This window comes from Thalassophryne amazonica, chromosome 2 (genome assembly GCF_902500255.1).
Source record: "Thalassophryne amazonica chromosome 2, fThaAma1.1, whole genome shotgun sequence".
In the NCBI taxonomy this organism is placed as follows: Eukaryota; Metazoa; Chordata; class Actinopteri; order Batrachoidiformes; family Batrachoididae; genus Thalassophryne; species Thalassophryne amazonica.
Window position 1 is genome coordinate 86,212,988 of NC_047104.1, and position 12,291 is coordinate 86,225,278.

A 12,291-nucleotide genomic window follows, 5' to 3' on the forward strand; every position below is an offset into this window, starting at 1 on the left:
ACATGCATTACACCACAAACACCCCCTCCGCGCCCGCCCGCCCCTTTCCGACACGATTTTGCTCTGAAGGGAACCCCGTGTTGCTTATGATTTACTGCAGAGCTGCACGGCGTTTGCGCACGATGCAGTCGGGCTGAGTTAACCCCACCAACCTAACAGTGGAGAATTAAAACCTACATTTTTCGCATCATTTACGACCAGATTTACGATCCTGCAGCTGCACTGAATTGAACTTTGTGACGTATTAAAAGAATGGGTTTGAGTAAATGTGAGATACGCATATCATTCATCTTAAAATTCAGCTTTTTGGGGGGGTGGGGGGTGAAAATGTACATTTTCTTTGTTTCAAAAGCAAATATTATTGATGATCACTTGCCAAAAACAAACATCAAAATGAAGACCATAACACACATTCCAAAAGTAATTTAGTGGCTCCAAAGCATATCTTGAGGACTGCTTTCATTTTTTCCCCTCGCCATCACTCGCTTTAAGCACGTGGTCGCAGCCGGATCTGAACCCTTTTGCAAAATCTATTTTCTATATCCCCCTCCCCCCCCCCCTTGTTGTGTGAGGTTGGTGCCTTTCAAACTCCTGTGACAGCAGCTGGGAAAGCAATTAGCACAATTCGGATTAGCAACAACTAATGTCACAGGCCTTGAAAAGAAAAACCTAATCTGGTGGTTATTTTGCCCTGAGGCAATGCGGTGTTTGTACCTCTGCAGAAACTTTTAAACTCGAAAAGAGGGAGAGAAAAGAATTGTGGGGTTAAAACAATGCTATTGTTCGGGGGATAAGGCAGGACCATGTCATTTTATTTTATTGTATTTTGGGATTACAGTTTGTTCTTTACGCACTCACTCACGAACAATCTACTAGATTGTTTCTCTGACCTGTTTTATTATATTTTTAATTGTATTTGTGATTAGCACTGGCTGGATAGTTCACTCACATTTTATTTATGGTGAAATGTCACAATGGATATGACGAAGAAAGCTGTTTTAAATTTAAAAAGAAGGGCACGTGTCCTCGCCGTGACTCGCTGCTGATCCTAAAATAGAGAAGAAAAGCTGATCCTGATGTCAGTTCTTCAGAATGAGCAAACCTTTTGTTTTGTGTCAGATCACTGTTGCATGAAGCATTCATAAATGCTGCACAACGGCTTCTTTTTTTTTTTTTTTTTACAGACCACAAATCCCAGATGAACCTTCTGCTAATTAAAAGTGATCATTTAGGGGCTTCACATTTTAATACACCTGCTTCACGCACCGCTGATCAGGTAAACAAATCCACTGTGATAATCATCTTAAAATCATGATTATGATTTTTTTAAATTTTCTTTTTCAGAATCTTGTTCTTATTATGATTAATATAAATTATATTCATATTGTTAACATTATAATTACTTCGTGCGGTACTCTATTATTATTAAGACAGTCATATTTGTAAAATGTAAATCCCGAAAATGAGAAAAAAAATTATATTTTGATGTGATTAAAATGTATTACTGCTACAACTACTTAATAATAATAATAATAATAATAATTATTATTATTATTATTAATAATAATTAATAATAATAATAATTATTATTATTATTATGTCCCATTGTGTTTGTGTTCTTGAGGTTGTTTCGTTGCTGTCTTTTATCAGATAGTTGTGGGTAGTCACATTAATTCCAAACAGATTATTAATGAGTGCACGAATACTTTAGTTAACGTGTACCATTTGCAGTTTGACAAAGTGTGTTCTGTTGTCATCAGCATAAATTAACCTGACGCGTGCTTGTTTGAGTTTGGAGCAGATATCTGTTTATTTATTTTAGGCTGATGCGCCAATATTAACGTTTTTGCGTTAAAACGTTTACAGATGACTCTCATCTCATGTCAAATGTCTCAAGCACAAACTTACACCGGAAAGGCTCAAAACATATACCGCAGCCAAAAATAAATATGTATAAAAATGAATGATTAATGGGGAGTATTAGAGTTAGCGCACGAGAACTTTTCGAATCTGTTGTTTCCTCCAAAGCGCCCCAGTTTGACTCAAATTTTCAGTCCAAAAATGACAATATTCTCCTGACGGACCATTTCCATTTCCAAAAGACATCGATCAGAGTCGACTGCACGGCACAAAACCTATTAATATCACTGGCGTCAAACTCACGAACTGCGTGTTGACGCTCGCCGCGTGCGTAATTCTGGAATTAAAGTTATCCAAATAATTACGCACTGATTGTTACAGGTGCCAAAAAAAAAACAAAACAAAACCAAAAAAACAAACAAACAAAAAACAAGTCCCACTGAGCTCACTGAGCCGTGGTCCTCTTGTAGAGAAACTTTTAACTTCACACTCAGTTTCTCTGCTTCTCTCCAAATTTTTGGTAGATTTGGAAAAGTTTCGAAGCAGCGCTGTGAATCGTTTCATCAAACGTCCTCCTACATGATATAAAAAGTAAACACCGAGGATGGAAAGTGTGCCAGAACTTACCGGTCGAAGGACAAGAGACAAGTCTGACTGCTATATCCGAATGCTTCCCTCCGTGGATCTGTCCTCCGTGGATCACAGCGGTAGAAAGTCCCGATTAAAATCTATCTACCTTTGGATTCGTGGTTGAGACGAAATGTCAATGAGAGCGGGGAGAAAAAAAAAACTGCAGCTCTTACCAGCAACTTTGCTTTTAGCGTCAGCGTCAAGTTGGCAGTGATTGGCTGGAGCGACGGTTCTACGTCATACCTCGGACAGGACACAGAAGGCGGAATCGGGAAGTGCTGAAACTTGCCATGTGGAGCGCACCGGCCTGGACTGTCCCAAGCGACCCCGGGACCAGCGATCTCGGAACCACTACGGTCCTAGTACCACATTAATGTCATACGTTTTCCTCCTATAAATAGTGCCGAAATGTCGTTTTACTCTCTCTTAATATGTGAGTACTCATGGAGACTAACAGTGAACGGGATGTACTTTACAACCTGACTTAAAGTCTGCTGCAGAAAACACAGTGCTTTGCTGGAGGGCACTATAACAGACAGAAAACTTTTTTCTTCTAACTTTTTAACGTCATTTCTAACGCTGAGCAGCATGTAGTCTTCAACCTGTTTTAAACTCCGCTGCAGATTTTTTTCTTTTTAACGTCATTTTTGAACTCATGGAGACACTGAAGGTTTCTACGTGAGGATAACATCACATTAATGAATACATTTACCATGATAGGACAAATATTAAGCGAGATGAACGCGCATGGAACCACGTGACCCCGAGACACCAGCGGTTCCCCAGATCGTATCGGTTCCGCTGTTACCGAGGTCGTCTGGTGCCGAGGTCTCCAGTTACCGTGTCCCACCGCGTGTGTGTGGCCACAGATCATCATTATTATTATTATTATTATTATTATTATTATTATTATTATTATTATTATTATTATTATCGTTTTTCTTGTTTTGCCGCACATGTCGCCAATATTGCGAATTTTGATAAACCTTTTTAATGTAACGTTATGCAGCCGTTACGCAATCAACTCAACTGTGGTGTGCAAAATTTTTAGACACAAGAAAAGGGCCAAAAACTGCAAATGTGCAAAACTGCTGCACTGTCAACATTTATAAATAAATATAAATATAATGTGTGTTCATACAGGACTTGTTTTAGGTATATGAACCCGCATTTCGTTTAAAAAATAGTCTGAGTGTTAAAAATAGCGTTTTATAACTGATTGGAAGTAAATATGTTCCGTCTTTAAAACTGACAAAAAAAATTAAGTTTAAAAATAGTTGTTATTGGTTTCTTTAATGGAACAGGAAAAAATAAATAAATTTAAAGAAAAATTACAAAAAAAAAATCACGTTTGTTGTTTTTGGAACAATGTTCAAATAAATCGCGCACGCGTGTGGGTTTGACCCACTGATGAAGCAAAACGATCAAAAAGTAAATTGTTATCCAAAATCTAGGCCGCCTAAAATTTTTGCACTACATCATATAGGATCAACCCAGTCATGTAGTATAGTGTAGTATAGGATAGAGTTGAAGGCTTGACAGAACTTATTTGCGTTTATCTAAAAAAACGCAGTTAATGAAGTTAATCAAAAGCAAAGAATCACCAACCAACCATGGAAGTTATTCCTTTTTTGTATTACAATTTATTTTTAAAATTTTACTGCTTTTATATATTTCATCATCAGAACACGTAAGATGCATTCAATTTTGCACCCTTTTCTGTTGTTGTAGAGCTGTTGCAAGGGAACATGGGGTCATGATTCAAGTTACGTTTACATTACTGACTGAAGTGACCTGAGTCTTATTTACTGATTGTCGAACCATACATGTTTACTAAGTGCTTTGCATTATTACATAGGTCAGATATGAATGTATAACCAAAGCTGAGCGCAGTCCTACATGTGATAGAAAAAAATTATTGCATTTACACCACACACGCGCACGTGCACACAAAACCCTCCAGATCTGTGACGTTAAGAAAGTCAGATTCAGGTCACCTCAGCTGGTAATGTGAACATAAGCAAGTCCCTTGTTGAACCTGAGCACGCTCAGTGCGCAACAGGTGCAGCACCAACCAAAGCACGCGCGCACCTCTTCCAGGCAGCACATCCTGACAACACGAAGGAGGGAAGAAAACTGCCATCATAAAGCTAAATTCCTGAAACGTTTAGATTTTCACAGCCCTATAAAGTCGCTGTGTGCAACTCCTAATGGGGAGCTTTGGAGTCCATTTTTGAACCGAGGCGAGCTAAAAGCTCCGGGTCCTGTTTCGCAACCTCTTGATGTTTGTGTCAATTTGAACAGGACGCAGAGTAAATGCGCAACCGCGCAGCCGCTGGTCTCCCAGGAAGAGACGGGGGGTGGGGGGGGAGCAGGGGGGGCAGCGCAGGTATACGGACCGGTCAGGACTGGCCCGTGTTTGGGGCCATTATTTGGAGGAACAGTCATTAAGAGGCCTCGGTACTGTGCAACGCAGCAGGGTGCTCGACATCCGTGCTGGAAACCGCACGCGGCTTGGTCCCTGCTTATCAGGCTGTCAATAAAACGAGACGGGATACAGCGGCCGAGCCAGGTGCTGCTTTTCCCTCCACACACAGTCGCGCTCTCCAGAAGGAGATCAGGCGTGAAGGCAAATCTGTCCAGCCGGTTCTCCCTCTGCCCCCCCCCCCCCACCACCACCTCACCGCCTCTCTCTGACAGTTGTTTCTGATTATGTTGCGACTCAAACATTAACGACGGCAAATATCTGCTTAAACCCCAGTGTGCGTAAAATCACTCTAAGTTTTAACATTAAACACTGTTCCTTCTTTGCATGTTTGGAGTTTAATGCACCTTAAATCCACAGGAATTGCGTGGTTCTGCAGGATTATTTTCTCAAAGTAAACCCCAATCTCTGGCTCGCTCTGACTCTTCATATTTACAGCAAATTGCGTATTGACCCGCAACGTATATTGTTTTCCTGCAGCCGCAGCAGACAGGCAACGCGTGGACAGGATTCTGAATTTAACTAAAATAACAAAATAAATTAACGTACTTTTCAGTCATCGAAATTTGGATTCTTTTGAAGAAACTTGAAGAGGTAAATTTCAAGTGAAGTTAAAGATTTTTGTGCGTAAAGTTTGGCACTTGGTTTGGCCTGTTCTAGCGCGCAAAGACGCATGACGCAAAGACGTATGGCAACCCCCTCCGTGCACACATTTAGACACATGCACATCCTCCTGGTCTTCCTCTCGTCCTCCTGTGTGAAATGTTTTAATAAGCCCTCCACGCGTTGTGTGCAAAGTTTGATTTGTTTTCTCTCCATCCTCCCCGGCCCCGGATCGAGACATTAGCCGAATTCCCCCGGGGTGATTGGATGCAATTAGACAGGCACGTCCTGGATGTTAGGAATTCACTTTGGCTCAACGTGACAAGTCTGACTTCGATCTACAATTATGTCTGAAAGTGCAGAGAGCGGAAAGATCCCATGCCATTAAGTGTTCTTTTCTCCCTCTCTCTCCCTCTCTCTACATTAAAAAATAGAACCCCAAAATAACAAGATTTGCTCAGAAACATTTATAAGAATTCCACGTGCGACACCTCTGATATGGTGAGGCCTGTGCGCAGCGCTAAAGCGCAGGCGGTGGCGCACATGACCAATCTTGGAGAGTGAAAGTCCGAACTAGGGGATTTTATGTCGAAATCTGTGACCCTTTAAATTAGATTAAAGATTGACAGCAGGCCGGATTAAAGAAAAGAAAGATTGACATCTGCCAAGCAGACTCTCCTGTGACTGACTGTGATGCATCGTGCCGTCAACAATAATGCTGCTTGTTTTTTTTTTTTTTTTTTTTTTTTTTTTTGCGCGTGGGGCTGAGTAGGCGCATTTGTCGCTTGTTCACCAGGAGTGGCTGAAGTCAGTGTCCGTGTCGCGCTCTGAGCTGACAGGGGAAATGGGAGCTAACGAGGTTGTCAGATGTCCTGACAAGACAAATGAGAGCTCGTCACTCCGCGCGCTTTAATAACGTTTAATGGAAACGTATTGTGCCGTTCAACATAAAGTGTTACACATAAGCGGGGTCTGGCGGCGACGCAGTTAATTACGCGCGCCGAGGTAAATTACGCGTCAGCTAAAGGGTGTTGGCCCGAATTCAGCACCACTAAAGAGGATTTAATCTACACAGCACCTATGATTTGAAGGCACCTCGATGAAAAGTGACTTTGCAACATGCAGCCTGACGCATGAAAATCAATAGAAAACTTCACCCCACTTGGCAACATTAATCACCTGTTACAGCAAATTAAAACCACGTCCCATTTCGTCGTTCAGGTGTTTCACATTGAACCGTTATTTTCACTAATATCGACATTTTATAGTAGAAAACTAAACATCTGTGCGCTTAATGTAAATAGAGGGTCTGTGATTGATCCAGATTGGCTAAAGGTCGATGCGCAAAGGTTTTTCCCAGTCATGGCTGATTTATGCGAGGGTTGTGCGTAATCCATGGTGTGTGATATAGCCAACACACGGTGTAATGGGTTGGTTTTATGATACATGGAGTGGTGCTGTGATTGCTCTTTTTTTTAAACTCCTGCTCACATTCATAAATGGTGCTGCAGAGTTGAATGAATGAATTTATTCGGCACACACAGGTCCAGAACAACAAGAAAAAAAACCTACAGAGAAAGAAAGAAAGAAAATAGTCAAACAATGCGCCCATGTGCCCAAAAGGGTGTAGGCAGAAGCAAAAGCTTGTAAACACCTACCCCTTTATTGTTTAAAGTGGTAACTGCTTCCCATACTGGACTATGATTGTCTGCTTTAAAGAGGTCATATACTGCAAACTTTGTTTCATCTACATTTGATGGAGGTTTCATGTTACATATCCCTGAAGTTCTACAGTTTTAGGAGTCTCTGCGGAGATGTTGTCCCAGTTGAAAATAAATTCAGAAATGAAACACCTTGTTTTAGATTTCCATGACATATGTGACATAATGATAACATGAGAAAGTTTTTCTTTTAGATTTTTGCAAATTTATTAAAAATTAAAAAATTAAAAACTAAGAAATCATGTATATAAGTATTCACAGTCTTTGCCATGAAGCTCAAAATTGAGCTCAGGTGCATCCTGCTTCCACTGATCATCCTTGAGATGTTTCTACAGCTTAATTAGAGTCCACCTGGGGTAAATTCAGTTGACTGGACATGATTTGGAAAGACACACATGTGTCTTCATATAAGGTCCCACAGTTGACAGTGCATGTCAGAGCACAAACCAAGCATGAAGTCAAAGGAATTGTCTGTAGACCTGTGAGACAGGATTGTCTTGAGGCACAAATCTGGGGAAGGGTACAGAAACATTGCTGCATTGAAGGTCCCAAATGAGCACGGTGGCCTCCATCATCCATAAATGGAATATTTGGATCCATCAGGACTCTTCCTAGAGCTGTCTGCTCATCTAAACTGAGCAATTGCGGGAGAAGGCTGTTAGTCAGGGAGGTGACCAAGAACCCGATGGTCACTCTATCAGAGTTCCAGCATTCCTCTTTGGAGAGAGGAGAAACTTCCAGAAAGACAACCATCTCTGCAGCAACCCACCAATCAGGCCTGTGTGGTAGAAGGCACTCATTTGTCAAAGGCACATGGCAGCCTGTCTGGAGTTTGCCAAAAGGCACCTGAAGGACTCTCAGACCATGAGAACCAAAATTCTCTGGTCTGATGAAACAAAGATTGATCTCTGGTGTGAATGCCAGGCTTCATGTTTGGAGGAAACTAGGCACCATCCATACATTCAGTGGTGGGCACAGTTACAGTGGTCCCTCGCTATATCGCGGTTCACCTTTCGCGGCCTCGCTGTTTCGTGGATTTTTTTTAGTGCATTTTTGCATGCTGCTTCTTTTTTTTAACTGTCTGCTGTGCTTAGTTGCAACCAAAATCTGGCAACAGGTCCAGAGACTACACTCGCTGTTTTGATGCAGAGCGCTCCAACAGCCCGCAAGGATCGAATTCAGCAGCGCTGCATGGTCTCCGTACGGCCACTGAGAGAAGTTTGTATCTTTTTAATGACTTGGATTCTTTGCGGGTCCCGCATCCGTCCCGCAACGGTAACACCGGAGGCAGTGAGCGAAGAAAAAAGCACGCGCATTGTGTTCTGCGTGTGTCTGTTTATAAGAATCTTCTCGCTCAGAAGAAAAAAGAGCGCCAACGACTATCCATAACTGTGTTCTTCACTCGTAAAAAGACACCTGCCCCGAGGTGGAAAAAGACGTGACAGCGGAGCGGCGCCACGACGAAGAGGCGCGATCAGAGGAACTGTGAAATAATGGTCAGTTACTATTAATAATTTCTTATGTGTCCAACCTCATAGGTTGATCGTTAAAATTAAATTTGTTAGTTGTAAAAGCCATCATAATTATTTATAGGAAAACGTTCTATTTTTATTTCTCAAACAAATGTTTGGGCCTGAAAACAGGTTTTGATTTTTGGTTTCATTCTATAATACTGGACTTATTTTTCTACTAAGGTTTGAACTTTGAGAGTGTTTACACAGGAGAGAAAAGTGAGAAAATGTGTGTAGTGAGGGGTTTTACAGCCTTAAAACATCTATAATAATTGTAAAAAAATAACGCTGACTACTTCGCGGAATTCACCTATAGCGGGCTATTTTTAGAACGTAACTCCCGCGATAAACGAGGGACCACTGTACACTAATCTGCTAACCGCTAATTAGCAAAGCTTACTTTTTCATTAGCAGATTAGCTTTTCAGCTAACTTTGAAAACCATCAGCGGACCAGTTAGCTTCCGCTAAATTTAGTTCCGCTAACTTTGAGTCCGGTAACATTTTTTTTTCTGAATAAAACTTAATGGTCAAAAATATTTGTAAACCCTAAAATCATACATGTCAGTTCCTGTCTGTTGCGTCAGGATTGAGGGAAAGATGAATGCAGCAATGTTCACAGACATCCTGGATGAAAACCTGCTCCGGAGTGCTCTTGACCTCAGACTGGGGCCACGGTTCATCTGTCAGCACAACACTGACACTTAGCACACAGCCAAGATATCAAAGGAGTGACTTCTGGACAACTCTGGGAATGTCCTTGAGTGACCCAACCAGAGCCCAGATCTGAATCTGACTGAACATCTCTGGAGAGATCTGAAAATGACTGTGCACTGATGCTACCTGATGCATCTTGAGAGGTTGCAAAGAGGAATGTGCAAAACTGCCCAAAGATAGGTGTGCCAATCTGGTGGCATCATATTCAAGAAGACATGTGGCTGTAATTGTTACCAAAGTTGCATCAGCAAAGTATTGAGCAAAGGCTTTGAATCCTTATGTACACATGATATACAAACAAAACTTTTTTCATGTCATCATTATGGAGTATTATGAGTAGAATTTTCAGGAAAAAATTAATTTACTCCATCTTGGAATCAGGCTGTATCAGAAAATATGTGGAAAAAGTGAAGTGAAGAATACTTTCCAGAAAATGGCAAACGGACTGGGTTTAGTGCGCTTTCATGCTCAAAGTGATGCCATGGAAGGCACTAAACCAGGGGTAGGCAACCTGTTCCAGAAAGAGCCATGAGGGTGCAGGTTTTCTTTGCAGCCACTGACTCCACCAGGTGATTTCACTGATTAACTGATTCCATCTGCTCAAAGTGATATTAATCAGTAAAATCACCTGGTGGAGTCAGTGGCTGCAAAGAAAACCTGCACCCTCATGACTCTTTCTGGAACAGGTTGCCTACCCCTGCACTAAACTGTACACCAAGAGCACCTTGGAAATAAGGACCTTGCCCAAGGTAAGAAGAAGAAGAGCCTTCATTGTCATTGCACTTGTATGCACACAACAAATTTGTCCTTCATTTAACCCGTCCTATTTACAGTTAGACATAAGACAACCATTCAGAGCAATGAGGAGAACATCTGGGTTTGCAAACTGCACACAGAAAGGGACTTGGGTAGAATGGAACCACAGACTTTCTTGCTGAGAGACAAGCATAGTAACCACTGCACATATATGGGAACACAGAGGGAAATAATTAAGCAATATTGTTAAAATGTTGATGAAACAATTGCAAAATGAGAACATTTCTACTGGGGTTGCGTTGCAACTGCGGGTTGTCCTCACACAAAATACTGGCCTTTTGTTTTTTCTTTACAATCTGTAACGTTTGTCTGTTACATCGTTTAAGAAGCTCAAATAAAAATAGACATAATTTCAGTAAAGTCATCACCTGGCCTCTGTAGGATCACAGAGGACGGCGCACCTGCTGCAGGAGCGGCAGGAGCTGCAGGAGAGGTAATTACCCTGGTTCACGTGGTACGACGTCAGGAAAGGGGATAGATAAGACAAACACATTTATAGAAGCACGTGATCTCATTTTGGGGGAGCCACAAACCAGCGCGGATGTTCTCCAAAACGAGCCCGTGGCTCCGAGCAAGAGAGGAGACGGGAAAATAAAAAACACCAAATGTGACAAACTCAGCGCGGATCTGCGTGATACGTATAAATGGATGAAGGCGTACTGCGCCGCAGCCACGTGGAGGCACAGAGATAACTGGGCGACGTAAAGCAACGCATCCTAAATCAGCCAATAACGGCGACAAACCGTCTGGAAAATGGACGCACATAGTGCAACAAGAAATCACTTTCTCCCCCTCCTTCTCCTCCCTCCTACTCCGTGTCTGGCTGACAAATTCTATCCTGGAGTAAATATTTTGAGGATAATTGAACTGATTGTTATTTGCAAGTTTCTCGGTTGTGAATATAAAAGCGGCGCCCTCGTAATGACTTTCAGACCACTGGCAACATATATTCATAATGTGGCCACTCCTAATCTACACTTCTCCTGAATTTAACATGATGTATTATTGATTTCTTTTTCCCTACTCCTCTTGTCTGTAAAGCATGAATGTTCATAAAAACTTCAGGTTTCATTTGGGGAACAAAACAAACAAACCTTTAAATCGCACAGAAAAATAAAACATGTTTGACAACATTATGCATATTTTCTGCATACGGATTTCTTTCAAATTCGTATCGTTTTTCACATCACCTTTGATCTTATTCAGTCCATTGCTGCTCGGCCTCGGTTATTCAGCAGCTCCCCGCTGTGGAACACTGAAGTCTATACAGGCTTCTACAGGCCAAGAAACGTTTCTAAATCTAATCACAAACGAACAGTAATTAGACAAGTAATTACCGGCGTAATTAACAGCCCCGTTCTGCTTTGATATGGATGGGCAGCGAGCTCTTCTGCGCGCTTTATTGCACAGGCAGCGGCAGCGGATAAAGTCTTTATTATTATTGCTGGAAACCCATCTGGTAATAGTCTTGCCTGAGACCTCCTCCCCCCTAATCAAGGTTTTAATTAAAGACGGTTGAGGGCCATGGAGAACATGAAGGCCAGTAATTAAGACTAACATTGGACCCTAACAGATGCAACCCTCCTCCTGCGTTAGTGCAGGAAAAAAAGAGGGAAAATACGCACAAACGTCTGTGCGTAAATGTCAATTGATCAGCTTTCGTGTATTGCACCAAACACATTCTTAAAAACAGTTGTATCCCCTCTTAGGTAACACTTCTAAAAGCGAGTAATTCAAGTGACACGAGTATTTAACCTGTCTTTATGTGATGTAAAGCGCGCTCCCATTTAGTGCGAGGGTGTTTGTTTTTATATTTTTCACGCGCTCTGGCTTGACGACGGCTGCAGGATTTTGTCGCAGAGTCCAGAGTCAGTCTGCGCGCACTGTCGGCTCCACTCAAAAAAATAGAAGACACAATCATTAAAAAGCTTCCAAGTTGCTGTATGAGCC